Source organism: Lacerta agilis, chromosome 10 (genome assembly GCF_009819535.1).
Source record: "Lacerta agilis isolate rLacAgi1 chromosome 10, rLacAgi1.pri, whole genome shotgun sequence".
Taxonomy (NCBI): domain Eukaryota; kingdom Metazoa; phylum Chordata; class Lepidosauria; order Squamata; family Lacertidae; genus Lacerta; species Lacerta agilis.
Window position 1 is genome coordinate 31,599,584 of NC_046321.1, and position 12,159 is coordinate 31,611,742.

Sequence of the window (12,159 nt, forward strand, 5' to 3'; positions counted from 1 at the left end):
GAATACGCTACCCTTCCTCTTCTTGAAATAACTGGTGATACTATGCTAGCCAGATGACTGAATCTTCAGAGTCTTATGTGAATGTAGAGAAAATAAGGTATGATCTCAGCCAATCATTACAATTACTTTGGAAATGAAATGTTTTTATAGAGCTGCTGCTTTCTGATTGTCTGGGATGCACAGCAGACAGGAGAGCAATCCAGCTTTTTTTAAAAAATAGTGCAAGCAGCTACCGTAGTAGCTACCCTAATGACATCATGGAATTAGCAGGATGCACATGGATAAATGGTTGTGTGATGGGTGGCCGTGGTAGATATTCTCTGGTGGCTGTGCTGACCTGCTACTGACTTGGGGAAGGGCCAGCCCTCAGGATTACAGAACTTACTTTGCATGCGGCAGCTGCTATGTTCAGTCTCTGCCATCTCTAGGTAGGGCTGAAAGAGACCCCCGCTGAAACCCTGGAGAGCCACTGCCTGTGACTGGTGGACAGTACCGTACTGAGCAAGATGGCTCAATAGTCTGACCCAGGGTTAAGAAGCCACACCACTGCACACCTGTATTTTGTTTTTTGCAAGGCCACTGGAAATGAGAGGTTTTTCCCTGCACCGCAGATGGATGCTGTGCTATGGTGGAAAATGTTCTGGTTTAAAGTCACCTGCTATAATTCTCTGTACACAGATGGGGGCCTCTCATTTAACCCATCATCTCCCCACAAAGCCAGTGCATGCAAGACAGCCTATGCTCTGCAACGAGCAGAAGGAAAGTGGGTGCTTACAAAAGATTTCTTACAAAGCAATATTCCGGATGCAACAGAGCCATCCACATGAAGAAGGAGGACACTCACCTACGATGCTAACTTCAGCTGGCAGACTAATCTTATCTACTCTAGGGCATCAGGCAGAGAGGGGTGTTCTACAGCCCGAGATCCTGGAGCTGGTAGGAATTGAACCTGATAAATATATACATTATACACAGACACACAGAGAGAGCTGGCCTTACAGGGAGTCCGACCATTGGTCTACCTACCTCAATATTGTCTACACTGACCGAAAGCGGCTCTCCAGGGCTTCTAGTGGGAGTTTTTCCCAGCCCTAGCTAGAGGCACCAGGGATTATACCCAAGACCTTCTGTATGCAAAGCAGAGCTCTACTATTAAGCTAAGGCCCTTTCCTTAATAATCAAATGGAACTATTCGTAGACAGCTGTCAGATCCAAGTCTTCTGTTTTCTTCTTCCAATCAATATGATCCAATATAAAACAAACAAATGGGGGGGGATTGAGGCATGGCCATATTTAATCTCTGTGTTAATACAAGAAGCACTTACATATTTATTTCTTCTTTATGTATTGCTTCCTTGTACATACAAACATGGAAATGTGAAAATAAATCAGATGATGTTGATCTATAACACGTATAATACATTTTCAGCCTACAATCTTCTGAAAATAAAAATCATCCTAAATCATGGAGAATAGTAAAATAAAGAGGATTCCTATTAGGAAATGTGCCTATAATAGGACAGGGCTGTGGACAGCAGATTTGAGGTGAGCAGACAGTGGTACTGCTCAGGTCTAAATCTAGGGCTCCTTTGTCTCTTGCAAGACATTGAATTTGTTGTAGTAACAACAGGAAAGAAAACTGATTTCATGTCTGTTACTCTGGAACTAATCTCTTGCAAAGAATAAATGCTGCCAGTACTAGAGTGTGGAATCCAAGACATAATAGTTTTTGTCTATTTCATCAGGAAAAGTGAAAGCTGTGCCGAACACATCTGGAATACAAAAAAGGCAAAAAGAGCTGATTAAAGAACAGAATTGCAAACCTCAACCAATTCTAGCTGGTCCCTTTCACACTGTTATCCTCCTCCAACCAAGCTGACTGGGGCTCCTGGGGTTGTAGTTCAACATCTGGATGACACCCAATAAGAAGAGTCTGGTCAACAGCCAAGCTCAGTGTTGAAACTACACCCTTGCCTCACCTGATGGGCAGAATCACCATTTTGTTCACTCCAAATGTGTGTGTTTTCCACAACAGAATAACATGGCTGGTTTTCTCCCATATATATTCTACATGGAAACAAAGCCCATGTGCCATGCTGTGGTTTCACGTGTTCCATCTCTGTTACAGTACTTTCATATATTGATCCCAAAGGACCCATTGGTCTGATTCAGTCACGAAGGCCTTTCTAATCTGAGATTGCTTCCCAACAGCTTTTACTGATATGTTTGCCATTTTTACATTGTTTCTGCTGGGTATACCACCTCTTTGAGAAAGTGAGAGTTATAACTATTTAAATAAATAAAATATGTAAGAAAAATATGTTTCCCCATATTGTAACAGACAGTACATCCAGCCACACAGAGTTTCAAGTTTTATTGTTTATTTGGGATTTTGACTTATACATGAGTAGCAGGTGGGCTTAGCAGTCATGGAAGGAGTTGACGTCCCTCTGCGTGCAGGTTTTTCTAGATAACCAACCAGGTCCCTTCTTGTTACCACTGATTAACGCTAACTTGTGGTGTCTTTCTACAAATCTAGGGGCTCTTGGTTACACAATTTCTGCTGTCCCATAAAACGTAATCTATGCAGAAAGAAAAATAAGGCAGCTGAGATACCAGGGTGATTTGTGGGTTGTGGGATGTGTGCTCTCCTTGGGATGCAACTTCCCAGGGTTGTTTATTCCATTCATTAAATGATTATAGCTACCCATCCACAAACATTCCCTGGACAACATACAGCCATACCTTGGTTGTTGAACACCCTGGAACGTGTACATTTTGGCTCCGGAATGCTGCAAACCCAGAAGTCATTGTTCTGGTTTGCGAATGTTCTTTTGGAACCCGAACGTCCAATGGGACTTCTGCGACTTCTGATTGGCTGCTAATTTTGGAAGTAGAATGGACTTCTGGAACAGATTCCATTCAACTTCCAAGGTACGACTGTACTGCAAAACAATACTAAACATGCAATATACAGTAATACTAATAACTAAGATTTACTTGTCTTTCGTCTTATTATAAAAGTGTTGCTCACTAGGACTTCTTTCCTATATGGAAGGATGCATATGCATGAGACAGTTGTCACAGATCAGAACCATGGACAGATTTTCTGTATCAGCATGAACACAACATCGCTAAAGAGTGAGTTTTCCCTTGGAAAGGAGTGGGGCAAGGGGAAAACTGCTCATATCCATGCCTAGAAAGCGAGGATCAAGTGTCGATCGAACCTAGCTTTCTAGAGTTAGCACAAGGCCCAGCTGCTTCTTTGGGCATGCACAATATCCAAAGGAAGATGCACCAATGGCAACATGCATCTGGTGGGAGCAGCAGAAAGGTAATTATGGGAGGCTTCCCCATCCACTCACCTTTGTCCTACCCACTAGCGTGCATGTAATATAGCAGGATGCACCCATTAAAAGAGTGTGTATACACACACACACACACACACACACACACACACACACAATTCCACTTGTAGCTCTCAACAGAAAAACAAATGATTGGATAACTCTATGTATGAGTCATCAATCTGGAAATGCCCATCTGGAGCTCCAATCATCCCTGGTCATTGCCCATATAGGCTGGGAGTGGTGGGAGTTGGAGTCCAATAAGGTCTGAAGGGCCCCAGGTCACGACCTTAAAGATTGTGATGGGGGTGGGTGGGAAGGAGAGCTGTGCCCTGCAAGATGAAATCAGCTGCCTTATAGAGGCTTAGGAACAAGAGGGACAAGTGTCAAGTTGCTGGAAGTGTTTGGTGAGGTGAAGAAGACCAAATTTGCCATATTGATTCAAACTAACCAGCTAAATAAATATTGGCTATTCATGTTTAGTGTATAATGTTTCAGGCTTTTGGAGTGTGTGTATCTTAGGATCATTTACCAACCTTATGGTTCTTCCATTCCTGATGTGCTTCCCTCTTCATCTGCTAGATAAAACATATATTCAATGTCAAAACAAGCCTTCCTATGTGATGAAAAATATCTGAGCCATGCCAAACCTTAACTTAAAAAAACAACAACCCCAAGTATACTTGGTTGATGGGGATCACAGGGGGATCACAAACCCCCAAATAGCACAGAACTCAAGAAGAATTTTGTCAGTGTCTCACAGGAATGTCAATGAATATAATAGATGTGAACTTTCTAGACCAGAGGTTCCCACCTACCACCCCTTGTTCAGGAAAAAAAATCAGTGCTACCCATAACATACACAGCATGCTTATTCCTGCCAACGTACTTCCCAACAATGTGCGACATGCTCGCCTGCCAGCACTTGCTTGTCAAGACCTGTAGAAGGACTGGACCACTGATTGGTTATAACTTCCACTTCATGTGTTTCTTTGTAAAGTAAAATAAAAGCTTTAACTCTTGGCTACATCAGTAAGCAGCATTACACAACTGATGATATATGTATGAATGGTTTTTCAAAACTGGACAAGGAGATGGATTAGGCCCCAGGATTAAAAACCCATGGCGTGGACCAGAATGAAGCCTGCTGGCTCAGTACAATCCATTCAAGGAGTGGGGCCAATGCTGCAGGATTCCTGCCATTGGCCAAATACGTTGGAAAGCTGTGGTCCACTTCCCCGGGCTTGGGTGAAGCTGAAAAGGGTTCATCCATGCCTGGGAAAACCCTTCACCTTCAGTACGACCACCAGAACCAGGGGAGCCAACCAGGATCATTCCAATGCTTTCCAGGGGGTGGTATCATCCACTTTGGGAAACACTGTTCTGGATTGAATCTACAATCGGACTGTAAGTCTTGTCCTAACTAAAGTTGCCACCTTTCTACTGGTAAAGCTTTCATGCCTCTAGGAGAGCAGGGCAGAGGTTTACAGGGACAGCTTTCCACTCAGGGTATCAGCATCTTATTCATGAAGTCATCACTGCCTATATGTCATCCGTTGTAGGGCAAGTGAGCATGGCTTTCCTGATATACCGGTAGCCCCCTGGCCCAAACATGGAGGCCTAGCGAGCCTGTATAGGTCTATGGGCTAAAGATTCCCTGCCTCTTGTGTACATCATCACTTGATATTGCAGCTATTAAAAGACAAAGAAGCACATGTGACATGAAGCATCCCATAGAAGAGATGTCTGCCTTCTCCAGAGCTTCCCCTGTCATTAAAGACTTCCTAGACTAGACATCTGCCATCCACTTCTTTTCCAAGAAAACATCGGTCAGTAGCCTACCAAACCACAACATGACAAGGAAACCTCTATACTTACCCGAGGAAGGTAGCTTTTCACCAAACACTTGAACTTCACACAGTGAGAGGATACGAATGCCTGGGATGGTGATAGTTACATACCGTCCTCGCATTTTTTTACAGTCAAAATTGGCGGTTCTCCCTAGGCCCAGTAATCTGATTGTAGCACACCTTGAATAGGAACCAGTTCATATTGATTAGTATTAACTAGAAGTCATATTGTAGGATGGATCAGAGGTAACATGCTTCTGAATGCCAGTAATTGGGGACAATGGCTGAAGAGGGCTATTGTCCTCATGCTCTGTATATGGGGGCCCAGCAGGCATGTGGTTGGCTACTACAGAAAACAAGAGGCTATTTAACCTTGGCCATGGTATGATCCAGCAGGGCTCCTCTTACATTCTTAAGAAAGAAAAGTCAAGTATGACCCCTTCATTATCATCACCCTGTTGCCCTACCTTGGACTTGTGATTCCCCCTTCTCCTGGTGCGTTTCCAATTCGGATTTGAGCCCCAATTATTCGCACTGCACAGCAGTCTCCTCGATTGGTGATGCTAACACTGGACACAAGAAACTCTGCTCCCAAATCCACTGTCCACCATGGATTCCATTCTAGTTTTGTGTGTGCGCAGTGGCCAAGCATATAGTTAGTAGATGGTGACCCATCAATGGCATTCTCAGGGTTTCCAAGAGCATTGTAGATACTGGACTGTGATGCCTTACCATCAAGAGCCACATTGGGAACTATAAGAAAGCACAAAAAATCTTGAAAAAATTATCACAAATTCTGAAAGTGTCCATGGGCCAAAGAGCCCAAGATCGCTTATGCGCCATTTGGTTTTATTTCATTTCATAAACAACCAACCATGGCAGCTGAGGAGCATCAGGTTCAGCAGGTCTATGTGAATGTCTGGATTTAGTGCAGTTTAAGGTTACTTTTTGGATGCGGGTGGCGCTGTGGTCTAAACCACAGAGCCTAGGGCTTGCCGATCAGAAGTTCGGTGGTTCAAATCCCTGCAATGAGGTGAGCTCCCATTGTTCGGTCTCAGCTCCTGCCAACCTAGCAGTTCAAAAGCACGCCATAAGTGCAAGTAGATAAATAGGTACCACTCCGGCGGGAAGGTAGACTGTGTTTCCGTGCGCTGCTCTGGTTCACCAGAAGCAGCTTAGTCATGTTGGCCACATGACTTGGAAGTTGTCTGTAGACAAATGCTGGCTCCCTCAGCCTATAGAACGGGATGAGCGCGCAACCCCAGAGTCGTCCGCGACTGGACCTAACGGTCAGGGGTACCTTTACCTTTACCTTAAAGTTACTTTCTATCTTCTTTTTTGAAAGAAAGATTTGTAATTGTTTTGATTTATACAACTGAACCCTTTGTAATCATAGGCCATTCATTTTGCATATGTTTGCATATCATTGACTTACTAAATCACATAGCTGTATCCTGGATTTCCTTATTGGCAATTGTAATAAATTATTATTTTTTAAAATAATGCTTCTTTCCGGTCTGTGATTTTTAGGTATGGATCCAAGCGGGAGGGGGGGGGTTGTCCCACCACTTTCCTGGGGGAACTCACTGTTCGCCGCTTAACCAGAGCAAAAGTCAAACAGGTTTTCTGTGGTGGGACCAAATAAAAAAAACTCCACTCACTTGCACCCATGCCTAAAAATCTCGGATCTCTGCCTAGAAATCATGGCACAAACGGAAGTGTGGATGGGCCCTCATTCCTTGTTACGAAACCTTCCAGTGCCAAGTAAAACCAGAAGTACAATGGCGCTTCTAAACCTATGTCATATTCCACTTGAGGTTACTGCAGCAAGCAGCACAAAAGGTGCATACTCTAACCAAACTAAAAGGTTGGCATACCCTCCAAGTGTCCCTGTTTTCCAGGGACAGTTCTGGAATTACAAAAGCCATCCTGGCTTCTGATTTGATTCTGGAATGTCCCCAATTCCCCCATCATTGCCACTGCCACGAAGCTTGGGGAAGAGAATAAGCTGGCACTTGCTCAGAGCAGCAGTGGTGGCACCAGCAGTGGCAGCTGTGCAGGAGCATCCCGGTGCCTCTAAGGTGCCTCTCTATGGACTCTCCATGGCCACTGCTGCTGGGAAGAAAAAGGGGAGCAGAGCAGCATGCAAGGAGTCATGGTTTAAAAAAAAATGCTTTGTGCATCCTCGTCTAATCTTGTCTGTTTTTTAAAAAATTTGATTAGTGTGTTTTTTTTCTTTTTGTAAATATAACAAAGAATAAATAACATAAAATTGGAACTAGGGGGTTTCCTTAGGACGGTGGAGGGTGTGCGTGCTGTGTCCTGTTTTGGTGTATTGATGGTGGAAATTCGGGGGGGGGTGGAGGAATGGTGTCAGTTGTTAAGGGATGGAGAAATGTTCCTATTTTCATTTGAGGAATGTTGAAGGGTAGGGGTTAGTCATAGCTAAGACTGCATTTTTATACTCACTTACCTGGAGCAAATCTTGAACTCACTGAGCTTTACTTCAGTGACACTAAAAGCCCATTGAAACCAAAGGAACAGGTTAGTTGTGACTAATGCAAGTTCCATTGTCAATTAAACCAACCCCTGAGCAGACGTGGTTAGAATTGCCTCATGAGGGGCTTCCAGTTCTGCCCTACCTTAATGCAGGCAGCTCCCACGATAGTGGGAGATTGTTGGCAGAGGTAAAACAAGGATGATTGAGGGTAATTATCCTTGCAAATTCCCCCCAGGGACAAGGGGGAATGGGCTTCACTCGCAGTTTGTCTCAGTACCTGGCTCTGACTCCGGCATGGATTTCGGGAGGCAGGGAGGCACTGAGTACAAAAGCACTTCGCCTGCCAAAAACCCTCCATTAAGAAGCAGAGGTTCTCCTGTTAATTAGAGCTTAATTGGACTAAAGTACAGGTGCGTACTGGAAAAAGATGGGATCACAAACTGCGGAACATAAACAACTGTAAGGACATTAAGGTTTGAATTAGAGCTAAAACCTCATTGGGTGCCAAAGACAGTGTCGGGAGAGGGAAGCCTACGGTTTCTTTATATAATTTTTTCTTCTCTACAATTATGATTTGGCAACCCTCCTCTGAATGTTTAGTTCAATTTATATTTGTACAATGAGGATGGAAGAAATTGGATTATAGATATGGAACATAACATTAAATGGAACTGTGTGTGTAAAAAAACAACAGGGGGAAAGGAGGGAAGCTCTATTTTGTAAAAGGTTTATGATGGAAACTTAAAGCTGACCCTTCTCCATTCTTTATTATTTATGAAGTGAACTGAATAACGCTAAGAGGACTTGGAGTTTAATTTAATTGGAAGTATAATTGCTCATTTATCTTCAGTTGGACAGAAGGATGAAAGGAGTCTGTGAACTTGCCAAGGAACTGATAAGGTTCATTACTGAGTCATCTGCAGTTTGACAGACCACTCTTCTCCCCAGGCTGAGCAGAAAAATTGTGAAAACAGGTTATTTATTGGGACAGACTGATTTCTGCAGCTGTTGTTAAAGTTGTAAAACAACGAAGCATGGGACAGAGCGATGGAGAAATTTCTGGAACAATGGGACATCAGCTTCCCCCGAGGCATGATGGATAACAGCAACAACTGGGTGAAAGAAAGACATTACATCTTACAAGGACAGGAAGAAACACCACAGAATAATTGCCACACACAGGAAGAACAAGGATATAGTTTAGTTCCTCTTTTGTAGTTTTATAAATTAGTTAATGTGTCAACACGAATAGAAGTTATTAATATTGCAGTTGTTGTATATAAGGGATTATTATTATGACCAGAATGCAATGGAAATTAATAAGATTTTGGAACGCAGAAATAAAGGAAATAACCAAGCCATCAATTCCAGTATGTGGGGGGCCCACCTTCTCTAAATTATACAATTCGGTATTTGAACTATTGGTATTAATAATTGTATTATTAATTGGTTTTGCTATAATGAGACTATTATTGGATTGTAATTGAAAACTAATAAAAATTATTATAAAAAACCCAAAACAGTAGTTTCCAATGAAGAGGGCACATTGAGCACTTCAGGAATTTATCTTGACTCTGATTAACTACTGTTAAGAAATATTTCTTAACCAAAACAGAGGCCCAGATCAAAAGGCAGACACTCATATAGGAATCCCTATTGAAATTGACAGGATAACAAGTCACAATTAACTTGTCATATTCTTTTCCAGTGGGAATTAAGCCAGCCTTCTATGGGTTTGCAGCAGTGAATATTGGGGGGGGGGGAGAAAAATAAGAGGAGGTATGACACCCAATTCTTGGTAACGCACCTTCCGATGCAGGCCATGTAGGCAGGATGGTCAAGAGCATCAGCAAAAGGCAGCATCTCACAGTCCTTCCTTGAAGCATTGTGTTCTTTTTTGGCAAGGCTCAGGAGACAAGACTTACAGAGAGAAAGAAGCGCTCTTGACTTGAGTGCCCCAAACAGAGTTGGAATGAGGTTATTATACTGCTCTGGATGCTGCTCTCCTCCAATCAGAAAACTGTTCATAACGAAGACCACTCAAAGTTTCCTTTCAATTTTGTGGTCAAAGCAAATATTTGACCTCTTTCCAGTTATTACAACATGAGGAGATTAGGTTGATAAAGGGCAGGGTCTGAGGTAAATGAGACAAAATATCAGAAACAGTACATGAACAATGGTCTTAAATGAAGTAGGAGTTCAGTTGTTTCTTTCAGAACAAAGTTACACAAACACTGTATCACAAACCATAAAAAGACCCCTTCAGCTCCAAACCTATATAGAGCTGTGTCATGCGAAGCATCTAACACCTATTCTGGGATTAGCTACTCCAATCATATCACACCAGCTCTTTACCGTCAGCTGTGGGTCTGTTCCTAGGCCCAATTCAGAGTGCTGGTTTTAACCTTTAAACTCACTAGCAGCCTTTGGGTCAGATTACCTAAAATGGATTGCCTCCTTACCCAACCAAGAGACCATATTGAATGTTAATCCTGGAAGACCTGCTCCCTGCCTTGCAGTCCTTTTTCCACCTGGCCTGATTTATGTGATCCCCCCCCCACCTTGGTTGTGGCTACTTTTGTTACACTTGTAATTATGTGAACTCATGCTGTACATCACCTTGAGCATGGTTTTAACTATATTATTATTATTATTATTATTATTATTATTATTATTATTATTTTATTTCTACACCACCTTTCCCCCCTGACAGTACTCAATGCAATTTACAGATAAAAACAAGAATTGTTATAAAAAAAAACATAGGGGGAGAAATCATTCAAAAGACATTAAAAGAACTAAAACTATATACCTATATAAAATCTGTTTAAAATATACCAATGCTCCACCCCTTTCATTAAAAGCAGCCAGTTCCCAAGAGCCTGTTGGAAAGAGAAACTCTTCACCTGTCAGCAGAAGGACAACAAGGAGGGTGCCATTCTACCGGGGATGTAAGTCCAGAGTCTGGAAATGTGGTACCCAAATAAAATGATGGTGAAGATGCCTCCTTGGACCCATAGATCTTCTTTGGACACTCTTCATTGTCCATTCCAAAAGAAGAAAGGGTGTCTACCAGATTAAGGGTCTTTTTGGAAGTAGCACTCCAAATGTTTTGGTCTTTTCAACACCAGGTGATGATATCTTTTTGTTTTTCTCAAGAGTTTTAAGAACTTTTTCAACCTCTTCAGCATTTGTGCTGTGCTGCATCATTGCATCTTTTGCTATTTCTGATTCTCTCCCCTTTAGTTACTTAGTAGTGTGTTATCAGGGGTGTTAGGGGAGGGGTGGTACCTCTGTTTGGGGGACATGTCATACTCTTCCTGGGGTACTTTGTCCAACTTTGGTCCCCATCCTGCACTCAGCTCTCACCCGTGGCTGCTAGAAACTGACAGTATGCAACAGCAGCCACACCCCGGGAATGGCTTTCACTGGCCAGCTAAACCAAGTGAGGGTAGCCGATGGGTTTCAAACCATTGGTGAATTAAAGGACTCTCTTGCATGTGAATACAGGCTCCTGGGGATTGAGCGGGTGGGACTAATAGTGGGTCCAACAGACAAGAAGGTGGTTTCTGCACATGCTGTAGAGGGAAATGGGGGCAGATGGGGCTCATCAGTCTGGGAAGGTGGCCCATCTAAGAAAAGGAAAACTCTGGACCTAAACATGCACTGCCTTGTGGAATATATTCAGGAGAAGAAAAGGCTAAGGAGCAAACCGTACACATACTGACAGCTCAGGTTGCTCCACAGCTCTCGAGTTTCTAAATTTGTTTTAACTTTAAGTAGTTAAGTAGTTTCAACTTGTCTTACCAATATTTTATGGAGTGGAGACCAGAGGACATTTGCCCTGGAGGTCTGTTTTTAATTAATTTTAAACCCACAAGAATGGCATTTGTCTGTGGAGTACAGAGACTGGGTGGTGTGATGTGTCACTCTCTACCTGTTATTGCTATAATTTACTGTTTCCTTCAAGTAAGAAAGCCGTTGAGTGTTGTAACATCTTGCATGAATTTTGCTTTGCTCAAGAGAAAAACCTGTCCTGCCTGGAGTTTAGCAACTAGGTCGGGAGTTGCTGAAAGGAATTAAAGGAATTAAAGGCAAAAGAATCTGCCCTATAGTTCAGTTCAAAATACTAAGTGAAGTAGATCCATCTGATAGGAAGTATGGTGGTTACAAGAATGCAAAAAGAAAAAGATTGGAACAAGTTAAGCAAGCCAAACAAAGCCAAACCAACAAAGGAAGCTATCAAAATATTTCTCTCCTGTTGGTAGGACTCCCTCAAAGCAGGAAAGTACTACTCCTCTAGTGCAAGGGAACTCCATGCACTGTGAAATTGTGTAGAGCTTAGAAAAGAGAATGAGTACTTTTCCTCTTCTCGCTCTGTTGTGTGAAGATGCCAGCACATAGGATCTTTTGTCATGGAACTGTCCCTGATTCCCCATGGCTAATGCTCCCAGCCTTACCT

The 12,159-nt window shown here is 42.7% G+C and overlaps 1 long non-coding RNA gene across 1 annotated transcript; it reads right to left on the bottom strand.

Annotated features, from left to right (window-relative positions):
* Positions 1 to 5,227: 5,227 nt before the first annotated feature.
* Positions 5,228 to 9,636, bottom strand: LOC117053771. The gene is made up of 3 exons (XR_004427445.1): positions 9,505 to 9,636; positions 5,665 to 5,950; positions 5,228 to 5,377 (listed from the first exon to the last, which is right to left on the bottom strand). It is a non-coding gene; the product is annotated as an uncharacterized LOC117053771 (long non-coding RNA).
* Positions 9,637 to 12,159: the final 2,523 nt, after the last annotated feature.